A 23,474-nucleotide genomic window follows, 5' to 3' on the forward strand; every position below is an offset into this window, starting at 1 on the left:
AAAGGAGCAGAAGTGATTTTTAAAAAATTCTCTTATAAGTAGTTATCAACAAAAATTATTGTACTTCAAAAAATTCATCATATCTTTAACATTGGCCAGCAAGCACTTACTGAATAAGAGTTAGAATGAGAAGCTCTTTTTGGGAACAACATGTGATGTGTCTAAACCACCAGCTAACTAACTAAGGAAGGACCCCAAGTGTCCCTCAGTATAAAATAAAACAATTTAAGACTCAGGCGACCCATCTGTGAGACTGGCTGTTAAGATATTCTCCTCACTGCAGAAAGAGACACCGTGGATTCATCCCTGTCACCTCACTGAGACGGACAGAAGGACAGGAAATTGTCAACTCAGAAAACCCAACTGGCAGTTGGGGGATGGGGAAGAAGTAAGCAGTGTGTGGTAATTGTGGCCCGAGCCCTCAGCCCAGCACTTGAGGTCCTCCCCAGTGCAGGCTTTCCTCCTCGCAGCCTCCTCTCTGCCCCTCTCACCTCTGCCCCCACCCCTGCCACCGCATCCTGTGGGTCCTGCCCCCTCACTGGGCTCCCTACCTCTTCCAATCCCCCCTCCTCGGGCGCCAGCCGTCCTGCATCAGGCAGCTTTGTCGAGGCCTCCCCTCCCCGCCCAAGGCAAGGAGCCCAGCGCTGCAGCAGGGGTCGCAAACTCCTCTGCCCTCAGGCTCCTGCATGCCCCTCCAGCATCATCCCATGACCCCCAACCTGGGACACCCACCTCACCACCTCTCACCACGTCAGCTCTGCCCCAGGCACTGTCCCACTTGCCCTCCTCCTGGAAGTTCCCCCCACACACTCCGACCCCTGTCCCCGACTCTGGTGAATTCTGTATTTTTTTAATACATAGGCCTTAAGACTCAAATTCCACCTTCACCACTTAAAACATCTACTATTAATAATATGTGAGACTTTGTTATATTATTAGCTCATTTAATTCTCACAACAAACCTAAGCATTAGGTACTATTGTTGTTGCCATTTTACAGATGAGGAAACTGAGGCTCAGGAAGCTTAAGACCAAGACCCTGACCCAGGTCTCTGTTACTTCGAGTCCTGGGCTCTTATCCGCTCAGGGACGTGAGAATCATCTGTGGACATGTGTGTCCTCTGCATGGAAACGTGAGATTCCCGAGGGAGAGACTGTGTCTCATTTGCCCTTATGTTCTAGGGTCAAGCACAGGGCCTGGTGCTCAAGCACAAGGCGGGGAGGGAGAGGAGGGGCAAGGAGGGCGAGGGTCTGGGGGGGTCGTCAGGGAGGGCTGGGCTCTGGCGTCTCTGAGCATGCATTTTTTCGTTCATCCGCCAAATGCTTCTTGAGCACCTGCTCTGTGCTGGACGCAGCTCTAGATGCACCGACCAAGCCAAGTCCCTGCCTGCTGAGCACACCTTCTGGCAGTGAAGACAAAAAAGAAAACCACGAGGGGCGAGATACAGTGTCCACCACAAGTGCCAGGAAGAACGCACGTGGCCGTTGCGGGATGCGGGGTGCGCCTTCCCTCTGGATGGGCGTCAGGACAGGAGGCTGCTGTGCGGAGCGGAGGCTGTGGGCTGCCGGCTGGCAGCGGGGTCCCAGTTAGGAGCTGCTGCGGCAACCCTAGGGAGATGGCAGGGCTCAGAGCAAGGAGGGAGGGGATTTAGTGAGAAGTGGTGGGATTTGAGATATGTTTTGAAAGTAACACAGCAAAAGGGACCTAAAAACGAACTTGGCCTGGTTCTTCACCATCACACACTCCTAGGGGAAAAAAAGATTTCTTTTTCATTTAATAATGTCTTTGATGAAGCCATTACAATTATCAATTATATTAAATCTTGGCCTTTGAGTACATGCTTTTTAAAATATTCTGCCTGATGAAATAGGAAGTCAGCATGCAACATTTCTCCTGCAAACCTGAGGACCATGGTTATCGCAAGGAAAAGCACTTCATGGTTGAGTTACCAGCCAAACTAGCCCCTGTGTGTATTATGGAGCATCATTTTTACTTGGAAGAATAACTTGCTGACTGTGGTAATTCAGACTTGAGTGTTTGGCAGACATTTTCTTGAAAATAAAAGAAGGGAGCCTGTCCCTTCAAGGAAAACTGCTGAAATATTTGTTGGCAATCATAAAATTTGAGCTTTCGAGTGAAAATTAGCAATTGGAAAACTTGTATCGAGCACTGTGAGCTTGACAGCTTCCCAACACTTGAATACTTTTCTGATGACATTGGTGGTGATATTAACGAACATGATTTTTAAATCTTATATAACGAAAACACTTGGAAACTCTGCTAAAAGCAAAAAAAGAATATTTTCCAAATGACCAAAACATGGTGTTACAAAATCATGGATGGGTGAAAGATCCATGCAAAGAGCAATCCATTTATGTTTAAATGTATTGAAATATAACAAAGTACAGAAAATTCATCGTTACAGTTTCAGATTCCACACTGCAACTAACCTTTAAGGGAAAACTATCAATTGTTAAGTTTTGGTATAGTATCAAAGAAGGATGCCTACAATTATCTAAAAAGGCCATTACAATATCCTACTTTTTCCAACTGCTTATCTGTGGGAGGTCAAATTTTCTTCATCTACTTCAACAAAAATAACATTGCAACAGCTTGAACACAAGCAGATATGAGAATTCAGCTGTCTCCTATTAAGCCAGATATTTAAAGAGATTTACAAAAATGTACAATAAAGCCACTCTTCTCCCAAATGTGTTTGTTCTGGAAAATATAGTTATTTTTCACAAAAATGTGTTATGTCAACATGTAATTGGTTTATTATTTTTTGAAGAATTAACATTTAAATAATAGTTTTAAATCTTCTGTTTTAATTTCTAATAGTAGTTTAATTTTGATAGGTAGACTCTACATAAAACAAAAGCTCTTCGGAGTCCCCAGTAATTTTGATAGAGTAAAAGGGTTTTGAGGCCAAGAAGTTTGAGAACCACTGGTTTACAATGATAATAATCTGTGCTTAGATCTTTTATCTGCATGCCCCACTAGCAGACTGACCTCAGGGCCTTTGCACTTGCTCCCATTGATTACCTCATTCATCATGTCCAGTACTGGTGATAAAGGAGTGTTTAGAGGAGCACTATTCATCACCTCCTCTTCTCTGACATGAGCAATTGTCATTTTCTCTAACATGAATACCGTCCCAAATCATCTGTCTATGGAAAATCTGGAGGGCCAATGTTCAGGTCTTAGTTCAAATGTCACTTCCTCAGGGAAACTTTGCCTGAACCTCCCGTCCCCAACTCCACCCTGTAGATCAGAAGTAGGCTCTCATAGCACCCCGTGTCCTCCCCCATGGCACCTGACACCAGGGGATGGTAGAGGTACTTTTGAGAGTATTCGTTTCCTTGTGGCCTTCCCATTCAAAGCTCCATGAGGCTGTTTCCTTGTCTCTTTTGTTCACTGCTGGTTCCTCAATTTCTAGGACATTTGTTCAAGGAAGGAATAACGAAGATGTGTGTCCAGCTGAAGCTGTGGGCTGCAGGCTTCGCAGCTGTGCCTGTGGGCATGCAGCGTGGCGCATGCCTGACACTTTGCGTGATTTGTGAGGATTTACTTTTTAAAAAATTAAACCAGATGTAATTTCATTATAGAATTTACTTTCCAGAGCATTTATTTAAAAAGATATTGCTGTGTTAAGGAGAGAAACAGAAAGAAGTGGGGCGTGCCTTGAATCAGCACAGTCTCCGTCTCACCCCCTCTTTTGCTCCAGACGGTGATCCATTGAAGGGGAGAGTGGAAGGACCAAGAGAAGGAACTAGGCCACCTCTTCCTGCACCTCCTCTCACTCCGTCCCTCCAGGTAGCAGGCAGGATGCAAATAAGGATTTTTGTCTTACGTGGATTGGGAAAATGTGCAAGTCCGAGAGGCCCAGTGTGGATTCAGTAGCAGACCCAGGAAATCATTTTTCCTGATAAGGACAGTAGGAAACGATCGTCAAAATATGAATTGATTAAGGCACGTCCCCTCGGGGCCTATTTTGGCAGTAACGATAATTAAGCATAAGTTTTAAAGGTTAGTTTAAACCAGCTCATGAGACAAATGGCAACAGTGACATCATCTTGGCCCTCTGTATCCATGGTAACTGGATTTCTGAGCCATGATTAAACATAAAGCTAGAGCTAGTGCATTAGTCCCAGCATCAGGCCCAAATAAATACACGAGAAAGTAGGCAAACTTTCCACATCCTCTTGGGATGTTCCGGCCGTTTCCTGGGAAAACAAGCCATAGAACCTGCTCTGAAAACTGCCGGCTAGTGAAGCCGGGCCATGGCCCCGCCCTCCTCTGGGGCCTTGAGTGACAGGAAGATGGACCCCCAAATCAAGTGCTTTTCAGTCATGTGTTGGTCTTAAGCTGGAGAGCAATAGCATAGAAGGTGATTACTTGGGCATTTGAATTATCCTTTAAAAAAAAAACAACTGTTTTTTCCCAATAATAAAATAAGGATTAAAAAAGAAACTAATATATATCCATTGTAAAAAATTTCTAAAATTCAGGCAAATGTCAAGAAAAGAAAAAGTACCTAGAATCTCAGGGTGTTTCTTTCCCATCTTTTTTCTGTATATGTGTTTATTTCATAAAGTTAGAATTAATAACATGTTATGATCTTTTCCATATCATTATTCATCAAAATATTTTAAATATGTTAGTATCTTAACAATAGCATAAAGTTATATCATATACAGGGGCCATCCCCATGACCGAGTGGTTAAGTTTGCGCACTCCACTTCGGCGGCCCAGGGTTTCGCCGGTTTGGATCCTGGGCGCGGACATGGCACCGCTCATCAGGCCACGCTGAGGTGGCGTCCCACATGCCACAACCAGAAGAACCCACAAGTAAAATATACAACTATGTACCGGGGGGCTTTGGGAAGAAGAAGAAGAAGAAAAGAAGACTGGTAACAGATGTTAGCTCAGGTGCCAATCTTTAAAAAAATATATATATAAATGTACTATAAATTATTTTAATACTTTACCTCATCTATTCCTAATTGTAAGATTAATTAAAGTGTAATTTCTACACTGTACATTTTTACAGCCTCTTAGCCTGTCCTGCGTAGGCAGTCTTGCCCCTCACTTTAGGTTATGGGGTTCTTGGCTTATGTTGCCTTGATCTCACCCGACTTTGGTGCCTCTGCTGAAGGTGAAATGAGAGTCTCATTCTAGCATCCTGTTACATATATAAAGACAAACTGCAGGGGCCGGCCCGTGGTGCAGCGGTTAAGTTCACGTGCTCTGCTTCGGCATCCTGAGGTTTGCCAGTTTGGATCCTGGGTGCAGACGCGGCACCGCTTGGCAAAAGCCATGCTGTGGTAGGCGTCCCACATGTAAAGTAGAGGAAGATGGGCATGGATGTTAGCTCAGGGCCAGTCTTCCTCAGCAAAAAGAGGAGGATTGGCAGTAGTTAGCTCAGGGCTAATCTTCCTCAAAAAGAAAAAAAGACAAACTGCAGCAATAACTAAGGGAAACCAACAGGAGTAAAACAGTGCTGGCAGATTCTCCTCACTGATTTCAGTCTTTGTGGGGCTAGGTAGGGGGGAAAAAGTAAGAATGTTAAAGATAACAATAATATAATTAATATTATAATTATTTAAATAATTAGAGTATTTTAATATTATGTAAAGATTATATATTAATAATATATTTATTAATAAACTGAAAGAATAATATAATTAACAATAAACTCAATATTCTAAACTCTCTTTTGAAAAGGGTAGACTTCTTTTCAAGCACGAATAGAAGAAGTTATAAAAATGAACCCAGGGGCCGGCCCCGTGGCCGAGTGGTTAAGTTCACATGCTCCCCTTTGGTGGCCCAGGGTTTCCCTGGTTCAGATCCTGGGTGCAGACCTTGCACGGCTTGTTAGGCCAGGCTGAGGTGGCATCCCACGTGCCACAATTAGAAGGATCCACAACGAAAAAATATGCAACTATGTACTGGGGGGATTCGGGAAAAACAAAAAAAAAAGAAGATTGGCAACTGTCGTTAGGTCAGGTGCCAATCTTTCAAAAAAAACAAAAAATAAAGCCAAAGGAAAACCCATTATACATAACAAGTTAGAAATAGTACAAGTCACATTCTCTGGTCAGAACACAATAAACCTAGAAATAAACTATCAAGTAGAAGCGAAACGTTGACCCTTTGAGAATGTCCAGACGTGCTATCAAACTACCGTGGGACAAAAAATAAATTTGTAAACTATGTGGGAAATAATACTGATGAAAACACTACATATCAAAATGAACAGAGCTAGAGCTGCACTCAGAGGAAAATGCCTGCTCTTACAACGCTCTTTCCTGGATGAGAAAGAGAAACAAAATGCAGCCGTCAACCCAGTTTACCCAGGAAGCGGGGCTGGGGAGCATGGTTTTCCGTTGGGAGCTCCCCATTTCTCCCCAACACCCCACCCTCAGCCCCTGGCAACCACTAATCTGCTTTCCGTCTCTCTGGATTGTTCTGTTCCGGACATTTCATATAAATGGAATCCTGCAATATGTGGAGAGGGAGAATGGAGAATGCTTAATGGATTTGCGGCTGATGACAAAGTTCTGGAACTAGATGGTTGCACAACATTGTGAATCTATTGAACACCACTGAACTGGACACTTTAAAATGGTTTAAATGGCCAATTTAGTTGTGTACTTTACCATAATAATAGAAAAAATCTGAACTAAGGGAAACTAGTATTTGTGAAGTCATTGGACAGGATCATATCTAACTTGAGAATGAGTCGTGAATATTTAAGTGAATTATTTGTTGTCACATTGTATTAAGAGAAACAAACACTACCAGCAAATTATCACCCAAAACAAATATTTAAGCTTATTTAATTAAAACAAGGAGTTTAGGCATTTTGTTTCTTCAACAGCAAGGTGTAATCATCTTAACAAAACAAGCATATGGAGTTAAAAATGTTTTTGCTGTAAATATGAAATGTGCTTTTGTCGCATCTTAATAGACTATGCCACCTGAGCGAACATGAAACGCTTCGAACGTCAGGTTATGAGGCTGCCTTCACCTTGTTCTCGCTGTTTACTTACAGGCTAGGAAAGAAAGATAATCCTCCAGCTTTTTCAAGTCCCTCAAGATTTCTCCCCTCAGCAGCGTTAAGCTACGTGACAGAACAAGCTGCTGCTTCAGTAGCTGCTGCCCAGCCTCCTCCCTCACCCGCAGGACGGCCTGGGTCAGTCAGTGGACGGGGGGCGAGTCATCTCCCCCGGAGGCACTCTGATCCTGGAGCCACTAACGCTCAAGGAGATGGCCTCAAATTCTAGAGCAAAGTCAAGGGGTCTATCACGGTTGTGCTAAACATCCTTCTGTTTCCATGTAAGGAAATAGTATGGCCAGTGTCTGAGTGGTTTGTGAGTTTTAGAAATAAAATTACTCAGGAATGCTGCAACCAAGCATTTGTGCAGTGGTTTGTGACCTCGGCTGCACATTAGAAGCATCTGGGGGCTTTAAAAACCTCCACGCCCTGGTCCCACCCAGAGCAGCTGAATCAGATGCTGGGTGTGGGACTCAGGCATCAGCTTCAATCACTGGTTAAAGTTCCCCAGGTGAGTCCAGTGTGCGGGATGTCGTGGCGGAGAAGGCTGACAATCAAGAAGTTCGAAACATCTTCCAGCCTCCAGCATCGAAGCTACTCAGTGTTGCTGGAATAAACCTGTAGGAGAGATGGAAGTCCTGCTCCCAAAGGAACCCCTCAGAGGTCCTGTCACGAATGCTCTGGGCAAGCTAAGTGCATGGAAGAAACACAAGCGACAGGTGAGCAGGCTCCCATTCCCTCACTCACCCACTCAGTGTTCATTCGTTCACTCACTCATTCCTTCATTCACTCAACAGCTCTTAGGCTCCTGTCTGTACCAGACCCTGTGCTGGGCCCTGGGGAAACTGAGCTAGAAGGAAAGCCTGGTGCCTGCCCCCAGAAAGCTCGAAGTCTAGCAACCGAGTCCAGAAAGTGCTCTGGAAGAAATGTGTCCTGGGTGTCATGCAGCATCTGGGGAAAGAGCTTGTCATCTTGCTGGTCAGGGGCGGGAGGAGGGAGCACCCTGGAAGACGACTTTCTGCAGGAAGGGACACCTTATTGAGACCTAGAGAGAGACCGGGTGTGAGCCAAGTGCTACCAGTCTGAGAAATTGGTGGCAAATCCCCTGCGAATGTGGTTCTCAGCCTGGGCTGCAGCCTGGGATCGCCTGGGAGCTTCGAAACACATCCACGTCTGGTGCCACCCCCAGAGGCTCAGGTCTAGTTGGTCTGCCGTGGGGCCTAGGCATTTATATACTCTTTAAGTATCATTATAATTATAATTTTTTTATTGACATGAAATTCACATAACATAAAATTAACCATTTTAAAGTAGCATTTAATACATTCACAGTGTCGTGCAACCACCACCACTATTTGGTTCCAAAACATCTTTATCACCCTAAATAAAACCCTAGATGCATTAAACAGTCACTCCCCATCCCCACTTACCCCAGCCCCTGGCACCCACAACTCAGCTTTCTGTCTGTGTGGATTTAACTATTCTGGATATTTCATACAAAAGGAGTCATAGACAATGGGACCTTGTGTGCCTGCCTTCTTTCACATAGCGTAATATTTTCAAAGTTCATCCATGTCGTAGCATGTATCAGGACTTCACTCCTTTTTAAGGCTGAATAATATTCCATTGTATGGATATACCATAATTTGTTTATCTCTTCATCTGTCAATGACATATGAGTTGTTTCCACCTTTTGGCTAACGTGAATAGTGCTGCTATGAACATTCAGACACACAAGTGTTTGTTTAACATCTATTTTCAATCCTTTGGGTATATACTGGACATCTATATTTTTGAAAAGCTCCCCCAATGATTCTAACATGCAGCCAAGGTTGCAAACCACAGAACTGGAACGGTGGTCCCCAGGCAGTGGTTCTGGTTTAGCAGATTCCCAGGCCTTGCTCAGGACAGTCTGATTTAGACTCAAGGAGTCTTTCTCTGGCCCTCTCTCCTCCTTGGTGTCTCCTCCCTCTGTATCGACAGGCCAGCCTACCTGTCGGCTCAGGAGTGCCTGTGACAATCTGTGCTTCTAACGTCCAGGAACCTCCTTTCCCTCTGAGAGAGGCCCCTCTCTTCCCCAGCTCAGGGCCCCAGGACCCTTGCTGGTTCTTCTGGAACCCACTCTAGGTGAGGCCGAGATGCTCCTCCTCCTTCCTGCCTGGGCCAGCCTCTGCTCCCCATCTCCTGGGGGTGATTCTTGGGCACCCACATCCCCTAAGAACAAATCATCATGTCTAGAGACAGTGCAGTCCAAACCGACATGTAAGGCCCAAAGCCCTCTAACTCTGTGAGGACATATTTGGGCTATAGATGCCCCCTCCGTCCACCTGGCTCCACAGGACATGCTGGTCTGAGGTGTTGGTATATCCTGTTTACAAGCGACCACACAGTTGTCCGTCCTGTGCATGACTGAAGGCCCATCCTGGTGATTTCCCCAAGCAGAGACTATGCCAAACGTGACCCCTCACCCTCCAGAGACAGACAACTGCCAACAGCTTTCAAACGGCACTTCTCCACCTTCAAAACATTAAAGTCCTCAGGCACTGGCTATTCAGGGAGACCAAAATTGTATCAATTCTGGCACCAGTGTCAAATTCAAGGACATCGCGGGAGCTCTGTGAGCGTTCACAAACTTACCCGGTGTGACCTCTTACACAGGGACAGCAGCCACGTCCCTCCCCGAGACCTGGAAAACCGGAGAAGCAAATACTTTGAAGTGGCGCTAAAGTGCTCGAACACTTTAAAATAAAAGGCAAAACTTTCAGAAATACTCTTGTCTCCACAAGTCAGGGAGCAAAGCCAGTTTAATACATTTCATCTGGATACAGAAATACTTCTAACACTTATTTATTTTTACTATGGGCCAAACTTTCTGCTCAATGTGTTGACGCATATTATTATCTTATCTAATCCTCGCAGCTACCATGTGAGGCAGAATTTATTATCCACATTTTAAAAATGAGAAGACTGAGACCCAGAGAGGTTAAACAACTCACCCAAGGCACACAGCTAGTAGGTAGCGGAGCTGGGATGCAAACGCAGATCTCACTGACTTCAGAGTGTGTGCTCTAAATTACAAATATTGTCATGAAAAATCTATGTCGGGAAAGAAATGACCTGTAATCTGCACAGATGCTGTACCCACCCAGAGTGGCAAGAAGGATCTAAAAAAGATATTCACTGGGTGTGTTTAAAAAATAGAACATGATGCAAGCTAACTGCTAGACTGTGCAGTCTTTGAGGCGAAGGACCCGGGGGACCTCGTGGCTCACGACATCTAGCCCAGGACTGAGTCAAACAGTGCTGGGTAGAAACTGGCCACTGGCGATGTCCCACTTCCTGTGACGAGGGGTCTAGTTATTCCTATGGCCCCCAGAGCGACGTGATTTGTGAAGAAGTTATGGGTTAGGTTGATCTTTAAAATTTAATAACTCATAAATCAATAAAAGTACATCTTTTTGGAGCTTCTGTTTCACAAGATGAGTTTGTGAAACATTATTTGTTCTGGACAAGTTGTTCCAGAGGCTTAGAGGACTCCAGGAAAGTTGCAACAGAAATGGGAACATTCTCTCCTCGAGCGGGCAAGTTGGCAGCGCTCATTCTTTCCCGGGGCGATCACATACACATTCGCTCTCCTCCACTGTGCAACAAAGTCCAGCCGGTGAGCACGTGGAGTTAAATATTTCCCTCCCGAAGCCACCCGGCCAACCAGATGCCACGGGGGAGCTTATGTGCGGTGACCACTCCGGCCGGCAGGGGGCAGTCTTGCTCGCAGCATTCTGCCTTCAAATTCCTCAAAAGGGCCGCCAGACGTGGGGCTCGAGAAAATGAACATAAAAAGGTTTTTACCCCGAGGATTCTTTGGCCGAGAAGCTGCTATTTGCAAACAGCTGGAGAAAAATGCTCCCAAGCAAACGCGCTTTCCTTGGTTTCTGATCACTGGTTTTAGAAGGAAGTGCTTTTTTTAAAAAAGAAAGAAAACTGCTAGCTTTTGTCAACTTATTGAAGATTTAATTGATTACGAAATTCAACTTATTAAAACTTTAATGACAATTTTGGTGGTTTTTTTCGTTGATATCAGGTGGCTTTTTCATTTGCCTCATATTTTTCTTTTTATTTATTGAGGGCACATTGGTTTATACCATTATATAAATTTCAGATGTACATCATTATATTTCGATTTCTGTATAAAATGCATTGTTTCACCACCAAAAGTCCATTTGCCTCATTTTCCAAGACGACTTAGCACCCGGACTTTCTTTGAAACAAGCTCTCCAAGTAGAGGCTGAGCCGGCTGCCTGGCCCTGCGGGAAAATGTCTGCAGCCGTCACCCTCACTGGGGCCAGCATGTGGAACATTGTTTCTGTGTCACTGAAACATGGGGTTCGAGCTGCTCTTCGGTGTCCCTTGCAGCATCTTATGGATGGGCCACAGACCCAAGAGACTGAGAAGTGACTTTAGCCGGAGCGTCTGTTTTTGTATTGGAGATCAAAGGTGAGGTTCTATTGATAGAAACTCTCTGCTGCTGTCACAACAAACAAAACAGCCTCCAAAACCGCTATTTCACAGAGGTCGGGGGGAGTCACGTGGCATAGAGAGGAAACTGGGGATAATATTTCAAATCTCTCGACTGGAGAAATAAGCGAGGTTGGCAAAGACAAGCCCTTTACAAAAATGGTGTTTAAACCTCGTCATGGTCAATTCGAGTAGATTCTCAAAAGGTAGTGTTTGTAAGCTTGAATTGTAAATGAAAGTGCAAGAATCCACACTTCAAAGTGGAAAACTATAACCAAAATGATTTTTTGAAAGATGATCAACACACAGCCCTTTCAGGTTTGCACAAGTCAGAAGTACGGCACACTCTTTTGTTTGGGAAGATGCAAATAGGCATCTCTACTTTGAGCACGGATGACGTTTTCCAGGAGCACACCTGGAAACGTGATTGTATAACATCCGTGAAGTTAGGGGAAAGTATTGGGCAGGAGGAAACACCTGGATGGAGCGTCTGCTGGTCTCATTCATACCCTTCTCCTGGGAGAGAATTCTGTCCTCCCCTCGCTGGCAGGGTGGGGCACCTCCCCACTGCTGGGGGCCCCTTCTCCCCTTTGTTTGCCTTCCTCAAACATTGACTGAGCTCTATTTTGTTGCCTCGAGGAAAACCACAGTGGCTGTGGTACGGTTGGAGTTGGAAAGGAAGAACTCAGAAGGTCCAGCTCCCTCGGTTGACAGAAGCAGGGGTTAGCGACTTGCCTGGGTCACCTTGGGTAACACAGCTGGGCTAGAGGCAGCGGATTTCATGTTGCCTTAGGGATTTTTTCCGTTGCATCCCGAGTGACTCAGACCAGCTCCGTGGACTGTGCACATCGGAAATTGCCTTGGAACCTCTTACGACCAGGGCCCCAGAGAGAGCTCTTTGGGACACTGACGCAACTTAGTTCCTCTGATGTGAAAACCAAAGGAATGGTGAGTTTTCAGAATATTCTGGGATTTTTTTTTAATAGCCATAATCTGTTTGATAAAAGAGCTTTTAAAAATAACTCTCTGTATAACAACCTGATCAAAAAATGGGCAGAGGGCATGAACAGACATTTCTCAAAAGAAGATATAAATATGGCCAATAGACACATGAAAAGATGTTCATCATCACTAATCATCAGGGAAATGCAAATCAAAACTACACTAAGATATCACCTTACACCCATTAGATTGGCAAAAACATCCAAAACCAAGAGCGACAAATGTTGGAGAGGTTGTGGAGGAAAAGGAACCCTCATACACTGCTGGTAGGAATGCAAACTGGTACAGCCACTATGGAAAACAGTATGGAGATTTCTCAAAAAGTTAAAAATAGAACTACCCTATGACCCAGCCATCCCATTACTGGGTATCTATCCTAAGAACCTGAAATCAGAAATCCCAAGAGTCCCTTGCACCCCTATGTTCATCACAGCATTATTTACAATAGCCAAGACGTGGAACCAACCTACATGCCCAGAAACTGATGATTGGATAAAGAAGATATGGTATATATACACAATGGAATACTACTCAGCCATAAAAAAAGACAAAATTGGCCCATTCACAGCAACGTGGATGGACCTCGAGGGTATTATGTTAAGTGAAATAAGCCAGTCAGAGAAAGACGAACTCTATATGACTCCACTCATAGGTGGAAGTTAATATATTGACAAGGAGATCTGATTAGTGGTTACCAGGGAAAAGAGGGGGGTGGGGGGAGGGCACAAAGGGGGAAGTGGTGTACCCACAGCATAACTAACAAAAATGTACAACTGAAATCTCACAAGGTTGTAATCTATCATAACATTAATAAAAAAATATATATATGAAAAAAAATAACTCTCTGTATGTATACCCTAGCTCCTTTATTAGATTATAAATTCTTTGAGGGCAGAGAAAATGTTATATTCATTTTTGTAAATTCTGTAATCCCCTCTTTACTCGCAGTTGATGTTTAATAAGATTTTGTTGTTTGATTGAATAAATAGAGATGGCTCCAAATTGAAGACTGAATTCATAGATTCAAAGCAATGTCACGACTTTTCCTGCCTCTCATCTTCAGGCCTTTACGCCCCTAGCCCAGGCCTCCCTCCTGGGACTTTTCTCTTCTCTCGCATGATTCTCCGTGACTCTCAGTTGAATTCAATCTCATCCAGCCTTTTCCTGTTTCTCCCTCGTTGCACACACAATGTCTTATGTTCCCATTGGCATCGTCCTCTCCTAGGTAGTGCTTTATGCATCTACAATATCCTAGTCAGTATCTGGTACAGTGCTCGCCCCCAGAGAAATTCTGAAAATACTGTTGAGAATACTATCTTTCAGAATTGGTAAGCATTAACATGATGCTTTTATTTATTTATTTATTTATTTATTTATTTATTTATTTATTTATTTTTTGAGGAAGATTAGCCCTTAGCTAACTACTGCCAGTCCTCCTCTTTTTTGCTGAGGAAGCCTGGCTCTGAGCTAACATCCATGCCCATCTTCCTCTAGTTTATACGTGGGACGCCTACCACAGCATGGCTGCCAAGCAGTGCCATGTCCGCACCCGGGATCCGAACCAGCGAACCCCGGGCCGCCGACAAGCGGAACGTGCGAACTTAACCGCTGCGCCACCGGGCCGGCCCCATGATGCTTTTAAATAGCATTTTATTTTATTTATTTTTGGGTGTGTGAGGAAGATTGGGCCTGAGCTAACATCTGTGCCAATCTTCCTCTATTTTACATGGGTCCGCACCTGGGATCAGAACCTGTGAAGCCCGGGCCACTGAAGTAGAGCATACGAATTTAATCACCATGCCACCAGGCTGGCCACTGCATTTTATTTTATTTTTTTAAACACATTTCTTTTTTCAAAGATTGGCATCTGAGCTAACATCTGTTGCCAATCTTCTGCCAGCCCCTGCATTTTATTTTTTAAGTTTCTCTCTCAAAAATTATTCCTTTTTTAAGAAACTAACAATTTTTTTAATTTGCAAATTTTGTTCAAATTAATGTTTTTAATTTTTATTTATTTATTTTTTAATTGCGGTGAAATTTACATAACATAAAATTTACCATTTTAATCATTTTTAAGTGTACAGTTCAGAGGCATTAAGTACATTCACGTTGTTGTGAAACCATCACCACCATCCATCTCTAGAACTTTTCTCATCTTGCAAAACTGAAAGTCTGTCCCCATTAAACAATAATTCTCCAGGCACGGCCCCGTGGCCGAGTGGTTAAGTTCATGCGCTCTGCTTTGGTGGCCCAGGGTTTCGCAGGTTCAGATCCTGGGCGTGGACATGGCGCCGCTCATCAGGCCATGCTGAGGCGGCGTCCCACATGCCACAACTGGAAGGACCCACAACTAAAATACACAACTATGTACACAGGGGGCTTTGGGGAGAGGAAGAAGAGGAAGAAGAAAAATAAGATTGGTAACAGATGTCAACTCAGGTCCCAATCTGAAAAAAAACCAATAACTCCCTACTCTCCCCTTCCGCCAGCTCCTGGTAACCACCATTCTACTTTCTGTGTCTATAAATTTGACTACTCTGGGTACCTTGTGTGAGTGGAATTGTACGGTATTTGTATTTTTGTAACTGGCTTATTTTACTTAACCTAATGTCCTTAAGTTTCCATGTTATACCATATGTCAGAATTTCCTTCCTTTTTAAGGCTGAATAATATTCCATTGTATGTACGTACCACATTTTGTTTATCTGTTCATCTGTGGATGAACAGTTGAATTGTTTGCACCTCTTGGCTATTGTGATTTATGCTGCTATAAACATGGGTATACCAATATCTGTCCCGTCCGTAGCTTGTAATTCATTTAGGCATATGCCCAGAAGTGCATTGCTGGATCATATGGCAATGCCGTGTTTAATTTTTCGAGGACCCGCCATGCTGTTTTCCACAGCAGCTGTGCCGTTCTACAGTCCCCCCAGCAGCACACAAGGCTTCCAGTTTCTCCACATGCTCGCCGACACTTCTAGTTTTCTGTTGTTTTGTTTTTGTTTTTGTTTATAATTGTCATCCTAGTGAGTGTGAAGTAGTATGTCATTGTGAGTTTGATTTGCATTTCCCCAATGATTAGTGACATAGAGCATCTTTTCATGTACAAACTAGCCATTTTTATATCTTCCTTGAAGAAATGTCTATTCAAGTCCTTTGTCCATTTTTTAATCGTTATTTGCTTTTGTTGTTGATTTATAGAAGTTCTTTAAATAATGTGGATATTAACTCCTTATCAGGTATATGATTTGCGAATATTTTCTCCCATTTCATGGGTTGCCTTTCCACTCTGTTGACAGTGTCCTGTGACACGAAAGTTTTAATTTTGTTATAGACCAATTTATCTGTTTTCCTTTTGTTCCCTGTGCTTTTGGTGTCACATTCAAGAACCACCTCACAACTTAGTAGTGCAATGCAGCCCCACAAAATGGTCTCTAACCCTAAAATATTAGAAATTCGACATCATCTTCAGGCAGGAAATGTCACCATTTCATTTTTCTGAATTGCAGGTGAATTGCGAAGTGTTTGATTAGGAATTGTGCTGCCATTATTGGGAATGTTGTCTTTGTGCTGTCCCCTGATGAGCAATAGGATAACCTGAGCCGGCCAGGGATAAGATCTTCCCGGAAGATGTAACAGTATGTGTGCTAACTCTCTTCTCAGTGGGCTTGACCTGCAGATCAGTGTGACACGCTTCATCACTGAGTGAACCTCCGTCCTTCTTAGAATACCCCATGAGAGGCAGCAGGGTGCAGACGTGGTCCTACAGAAACAATTAATGAACAAAAAATGTCAGGCAAGGCCATCTCAGAAAAGACTGTTACTCTTGGAACTTTAATAGGCCAAATAGTATTATAAATTTTATGTGAAAGGCACCGACATGACAGCTGTGTAGAGTAAAGGCTACACCTCGGAAAACAAAGGCGGGTTAGGTAAACACGTAACTCACACGGGAGAGGGAGGCAGGCTTGAAATACACTCTGACGGCAACTTTGTGTTTCTCCTGGTATCAGAACTACCAAAAGCTTCAAGTACGACTCCTAGAACATTCTGCTTCACCCCCAAAGTATTTCTGTCACTCATTGGTGGTATCTATAAAATTACCTATGTCTACTCTATGTGGTTTAAACAAGTTTCTCTTACATTCTCCCCATATTTGAAAACAGCACTTTCTTTTTTAAAGATTGGCACCTGAGGTAACATACATTGCCAATCTTTTTTTTTTTTTTTTTCCTTCTTCTTCTCCCCAAAGCCTCCTGGTACATAATTGTATATTTTAGTTGTGGGTCCTTCTGGTCACACTATGTGGGACACCGCCTCAACATGGCCTGATGAGCGGTGCCATGTCTGTGCCCAGGATCCAAACTGGCGAAACCCTGGGCTGCTGAAGTGGAGCATGTGAACTTAACCACTCGGCCACAGGGCAGCCCCTGAAAACAGCACTTTTCTTTTTTGTGGGCTCACATGAAAATGTCCAGCTCACACGAACATGAGAACTTAAAATATAGACACATTCTCAAGTCACCAAAAACATTTGAAGTGTCAAAAAAACATTTTTTATTCTATTCTGGTTTGGGATTTTCAAACTTTTAAAAATCGTGAGTCTTTATATTAAAATGTAAGTTGACCTTTTTCAAACATTCGTCTTATATAGAAGACAGATTGTAATACAATTTATGTCAGTGGTACCTAGAAGTTCATATTAACAGAGAGTTCTGAGAAAATAATAGTCAATAACATTTTAGAGTTAGTGCTCACTAGGCCGGAGGTGAAGCTTATAATGTTTCTCCTATCTTTTTGAGGTTGCAACCCATCCAAGTCAAAGAAAAACAGCTGTAACATATTTTCCACCTATAGGTGGCAATATTTGTACCATCAGCATCATCTTTATTAAAGGGAGATTGTTAGAAATAATCTTTCTGCAAAAATTGTTAAAATGTTTTTATTTCGGAAAATTTCCAGCATGCACGAAAGTAGAGAGAGCAGTATATGAGCCACCGTGTGCTCCCCACCCACTTCCACAGTCACCGTGGCCCCCTCCCCTCCGTCTGGATTATTGTGAAGCAAATCCCAGATGATGCAAAATCAAAATAGAAAAATAAAGTTGTGGTACCACTTGTAAAACACCTCCAAGGAATTCTAGTAGCACCCCTGGGGTCCTACAAAATAAATGAACGGACAAATAAAAACAAACAAAAAGCAATCTTTCTGTGAGGAAGATGAGAAGCTCTGAACGCCAAATCCTATAAAACGTGGAGTGACAACACTCTGTGTCTGTCAGATACTGTAAGAATGTTTGTATTATACGCAGAGCGTGTGCAGGGGAAATGAAAGGGGACACCTTATGCTTGAAGGAGAGAATTAAAATTTTAAAATTTGATTTTTTTTAAAGCAATGACTAAGTTACAGAAGTGACAAAATACTAAATGAGAGAATACGTGACATGCACATCCTTCCCTGGGGTTAAAAAAGCGGTAAGAACAAGGAAGAAGTTTTCGCAGAGCGAGGGATGAGAGATATAAAGGGAATACGAGTGAGCAAGGAGAATGGAAAATTACCGACTGGTTAGAACAAAGCAGTGACAGCTGCTAGCTGTAAAATTAGGAGCAGACAAGAAAGTTTCAGAGCACTGCCAAGCAAATCACAAAGGCTCCATCCACCCAGCACGTTTCAGAGAGATTTTCCCCCTACAAGGATGCAAGGCAGATAGCCGCTGCCAGGGGATTGCCTGCCTGGTGGCTGTTCACTTCCCAAACCTTGATGCTCCCTGAGTCCAGGGCCATTTCTCTGCAGAGGGCTGCCCTTGAATGATGGCTCCAACCAAAACCAAGGGCAGAGAGCGCACACGTCTTTAAAGACTTTCGTGTTTTCTACGACTTTCACAGACAATCTGAGAGTCCAGCACATATTACTTACATCTTCGTCACGCTCTTTGAGTTCTTCCAGCCCAGACTCTGGAAATAAAATGATTCCCTGAAGCACTCTAGTTGCATCATGGGGACCACGGACACCTCTAGGCCTCTGGATGTAGATTGTTTGGCCCACCTAAAGTAGGAACTTAGCCAAGGCTGCCAACCTTTTTTTTTTAATTAAAAAAAAATCCCACATAATGGTCTGTAAACAAAGCAACTCAGAATGAATAGAAAGCAATTGTAGGGGCCCAAGACCTGATTTCTAGTCCGGCCACTGCCGCACTGTGACGGGGGACATCACACAAGCCATGTGGGGCTTTAGTTTCCTCCCCCAAGAGGAGGGAGGAGCTGCGCTTGCCACAGCTAAGCCACGGAAATATCGCTAGGGATGACCAAGTGAACTATCGTGAACACGCTTTGAAAATTTTTAAATCTAAAATCTTAGCTGGCCCAAGGGTTTCTTTTGCTTTGTTCCATTATTGGTTATGTATTTTTTTGCGCTAGTGGTGGGCATTTGCTATTTTGACCGCCCAGCGTCAATTTGCCCTTCTGCTGGTAACAATTAGCAAACCTGCCCCCAGGGCCCCCCCTCCCTACTCTCAGTCCTGTGCTGGGGGCTCTTGACCCTACCCTCCCACCAGGGGATGGCGTGTGCCCTGTATGGGGCCCTGTGGCTTTGGATGGGGTCCTAGGGGGGTGACAAGTGTCATTTCTCGTCTTTTCTTGCTGGGCTTGAACCTGGAAGGATGGGAGGGTGGAGCTGCGGCCACCATGCCTCCATGTGAAGCCTGAGAATGAAGTCAATGCCCAGAGGAGAACAAAGCCAGTAGGCCAAGAGATGGAGGCCTGAGCTCATCACTTTAAGGTCCCGAATCCAGCTCCCCCTGGGACTGCTCAGTTATGTCAGTACATTCCCATTTTGTTTAAGCCAGTTGGGATTGGGTCTTCTGAAACTTACAATAACAAAAATCCTAACTGACAAGACACTCACTCGGTAACTTGGTGTAAGGTCCCTAACAGCATCATACTGGGAAGTTACCTACATCAGAAAGTAGCTAACTTAAACTCAGGGATTCATTCAGCCACTGACTAGCCCATAGATCCTGGGGCTAATCTTGATTACTTCTAAATTAGAATTCTTAAATCATGTCTAAAGTGCCTAGTTTCACTTCCTCTTATGCTCTCAAGAAATCAGGGAAACATCATTGCTTGGAATTTTGAGGATTTCTCTCATAGGACATTGGCTGCCAAGTGGAGAGAATTATCTGGGTCCTGTATGTTTCAGACTAATTGCTACATGATGGTACTAATGGGGAAATATTTGCTGCAAAGAAATAAATTTGTGGATTATGTCGATTTTCCAGGCCACTTAAAAGCCAGGAATTTGAAATTGCTCTTGCATAGTAACTAAAGGAAGGAGTCCTGACCATCACCTCTTCAAAATGCTGGAATATTGGTACAATTTACGGTTTTCACTGTAGAATGCCAAAAATGTAAAGTAAATGTAGGAAGACGTTATAGAAGCACATGTAAGGCCAAGTTTTGGAATCATTAAACAGGGGAAACTTTTTTTTTTTAACATAACTTACTGCTCAGAATACTTTTGTTGGTAGTAGCCTCAAGCTGTCAGAACCTCCTCAGGGAAGCAGGCGCTTTTCAATTCCGGGATGTTCGTGCTGACTCTGTGATTGGAAAAGTGTGGTCAGCGTGGAGCTCGGTGTAGATCAGGATTTCTCAACTCTGATACCATGAACATTTTGGGCCAGATAAGTGCTTGTTGTGGAGGGCCGTCCTGTGCACCAGACAATGTTTAGAACATTCTTGGCCTCTAGCCACCAGATGCCAGGGGCACTCGTCCCCCAGTTGTGACAACCAAACATGTCTCCAGACATTGCAAATGTCTCTTGGGGGGCAAACTGCTCCCCATGAAGGACCCCTGGTGTACAGGTTCAGCCACTGAAACAGAACTGTCACTGGAGTGAAACTGAGCTGGTTCCCTGCACACAAGGCTCGCGATGGCATCAGATAGTCATTCTGACACGTAAGGAAGAAGCTGACTACCTCGGCTCATTTGGGAAATTCTGAAAAGTAAAATATGGGACGATAATCCTACAGTGGTTAAATAATCAGACTATAATATATTTAGAGCGTTTATAAACCGTGAGCAGTTTTGGTTCAGTAAGTTCCTTTTCTTTAAATCATTATTTTAGTGTCAATGACAACTACGCAACTCTAGAGTTTGTATGACTCCACTCCTGCGAGGCGCCTAGAGTAGTCAAACTCACAGAGACAGAAAGTAGGGGGGCGGGTTTCCAGGAATTGAGGGAAGCGGGAGATGGGGAGCTTTTGTTTAATGGGTACAGAGTTTCCATTTTGCAAGATGGAGAGAGTTCTCGAGATCGGTTGCACAACAATGTGAATGTACTTCACACTACTGAACTGTGCACTTAAAATGGTTAAGATGCTAAAATTTACGTTATGTGTATTTTCTGCCATAAAAAAAAAATTATGGAGTTCACCTCTTTTGCAGTAGACACAGAGGAACATTCCCCACCCATTTAAACATCCCTCTTCGTAGATACACCCAGAGAAGGGCTCTGATTGGTCTGGCTTTGGAAATGCCCACGTGTGGACCAATCAAAGTGGATAGGATGGGGCACCATGTTTTTCCCAGGCTGCTGGCCTTGGGAGACCACCTGGTGTAGTCACTGTGAAAATGCATGAAGAGTTGCTTCTGCAAAGGGAAACATATGACTTATAAAAATTAAGCCTCTATTGAATAAGAGCCTGCATTGCATCACATTGTTGTGTAACCAATCTCCAGTTAGCTTCACTCATTGCTTTATGAATTAAGGCATTAGACATCAGAATGTCACAGATAGAGCTGCAACACCATGGGCGTTGGAGTCGATGAGCCTGAGTTCACAGCCCAGCTCCACCTGGGAGGGGTTTCTTCGTCTCCAGGAGCCTCCATGTCCTTGTGCAAATTAACCAAGGCAGGCTTTGGAAGAACAAAGATGCAGGCAAGTAATTGAGGCCTATGATGAAGGCATCGGCATGAGGGGAGTCAGACTGTCCCCCAGGCACGGCGCCCCTGCAGGACCTCGCAGAAACCACCACCAGCCGGCCTGAGAGACTGACGTAGATGGTGGTAGGAAGAGTGTGGCCGGCTCTGAGGACCAGATTATTTTGCCACCCTCCGCTGCGGGTGTTTCTTCATCCTCAGCATCACTCGCTCCTCCCTCTCAGTGTCCTAGCTCAGGTCACTCGGCTGCTCCCAGCCAAGCACCCTCCTCCACTCTGCACCTTCTCTAGGTGATTGCTTCTCTTTGTTCCCGACACTCAGTGCCTGATGATCTCTGGCCATACGTCTTTTCAGCTTCTGATTTTGCTACTAACCCAGTCTCCCTTCGTATTTCCCAGCTGAAATTCCCAGGAGAGAATCTGATGGGCACCGCTCATTGTCATCGCTCTGATTGGGTGGAGCTTTTTCAGTGGAGTCCTCACAGGTTGTTGATCCTCTGTGGATGGGCTGGTCTGAGCCACTTCCTCATCTCTGGTCTGAGCATCTGTGCTCCAGGAGTGGGGTTTCGTGGTGTAGACAGTGGCCACCTGTGGCTGCTCCCTCTGCACAGGACTAGAGCAGAGCTTCTTTTGAGGAGAGGAGGACCGAGATTGACAAGTACCATCTTGACTTAGTTCAAATCCCACATATAGAATAGGCACTCAAAACATGTTCGGTCTTATCCTTAGAACATCCCTGTACTGTGTTCCAGCCACTGCGTTGGCCATTGAAGAGATGCTGATGGAAAAGATTAAATCCCCACCTCGCTGAGTTCACCACTGAGTGAGGGAGGCAGCAAGTTGCATTCCGTATGGGTTACAGAAGGTGGGAGGAGATGCTCTGGGAGCCTGGCAGAACGGCAGCATGGTCTAAAGGAAAGTTAGATGGAGAGGGGCGAGATCAAGGAGGAACTTGAATGGCATGAGTGTTTTCCTGTGGCCACCGAGGGCACTAAAGCAGGGAGCAATATTGTGGTATAACCAGGACAACAACGTTAATGTAGGAATGTGCCCAGCTGCCTTTCCATTCCCTCACCCCATTCCTGGGCTGATGCCCCAGATCAGAGTATTAGAGTGGTGAAATTTACAGACTTGCAATTTACTTATAAAGACCAAAAGAATAGAGGTAGAAGAAGGAGAAGATGGGGAAGAGCTCCTACAAGTGGGAATTTTTGGTGGAGAACAATACAAATGGTACATAGGGAATTTTTTTTACTTTATTTTTATTTTTTTGGTGAGGAAGATTGGCCCTGAGCTAACATCTGTTGCCAATCATCTTCTTTTTGCTTGAGGAAGATTGTTCCTGAGCTAACATCTGTGCCAGCCTTCCTCTATTTTGTATGCGGGTCGCCACCACAGCATGGCTTGTTGAGTGGTGTAGGTCCACACCCAGGATCCGAACCCACAAACCATGGGTCACCAAAGCAGAGCACACAAACTTAACCACTATGCCACGGGGCCCTCCCGACTTTATTTTTTTCAAACAGTTTTAGATTCACAGCAAAACTGAATGGAAGGTACAGATTTGCCATACCATCTGCCCCTTGTATGCACAGCCTCCCCCGCTATCAAAATCCCACACCAGATGGTACGTTTGTTATAACTGATGAACCTACATTGACGCATCATAATCACCCAAAGCCCCTAGCTTACATGGGTTCATTCTTGGTGTTGTATATTTTATGGGTTTGGACAAATGTATCCACTGATACAAAATCATACAAAGTAGTTTCGCTGCCCTAGAAATCCTCTGGGCTCTGCCTGTTCGTCCTTCCCCTCCTTGAACCCCGGGCAACCACTGATCCTTTTACTTTCTCCACAGTTTTGCCTTCTCCGGAATGTCAGTAACTGAAACCATACGGTACGCAGCCTTTTCAGATTGGCTTCTTTCAGTTAGCAACATGCACTTAAGTTCCTCCATA

At 44.2% G+C, this 23,474-nt stretch overlaps 2 long non-coding RNA genes across 2 annotated transcripts; one reads left to right on the forward strand and one right to left on the reverse strand.

Moving 5' to 3' along the window:
• The first annotated feature begins 265 nt into the window (after window positions 1–265).
• On the forward strand, window positions 266–2,711 carry LOC139082194 (uncharacterized). Its single transcript, XR_011537943.1, has 3 exons — window positions 266–388; window positions 1,000–1,498; window positions 1,871–2,711. It is a non-coding gene; the product is annotated as an uncharacterized lncRNA (long non-coding RNA).
• Window positions 2,712–3,788: 1,077 nt separating this feature from the next.
• LOC139082193 (uncharacterized) lies at window positions 3,789–10,195 on the reverse strand. Its single transcript, XR_011537942.1, has 3 exons — window positions 10,057–10,195; window positions 9,698–9,746; window positions 3,789–3,925 (listed from the first exon to the last, which is right to left on the reverse strand). It is a non-coding gene; the product is annotated as an uncharacterized lncRNA (long non-coding RNA).
• Between the last annotated feature and the right edge of the window lie 13,279 nt (window positions 10,196–23,474).

The sequence above is a fragment of the Equus przewalskii genome, chromosome 3 (genome assembly GCF_037783145.1).
Source record: "Equus przewalskii isolate Varuska chromosome 3, EquPr2, whole genome shotgun sequence".
NCBI classification, from domain to species: domain Eukaryota; kingdom Metazoa; phylum Chordata; class Mammalia; order Perissodactyla; family Equidae; genus Equus; species Equus przewalskii.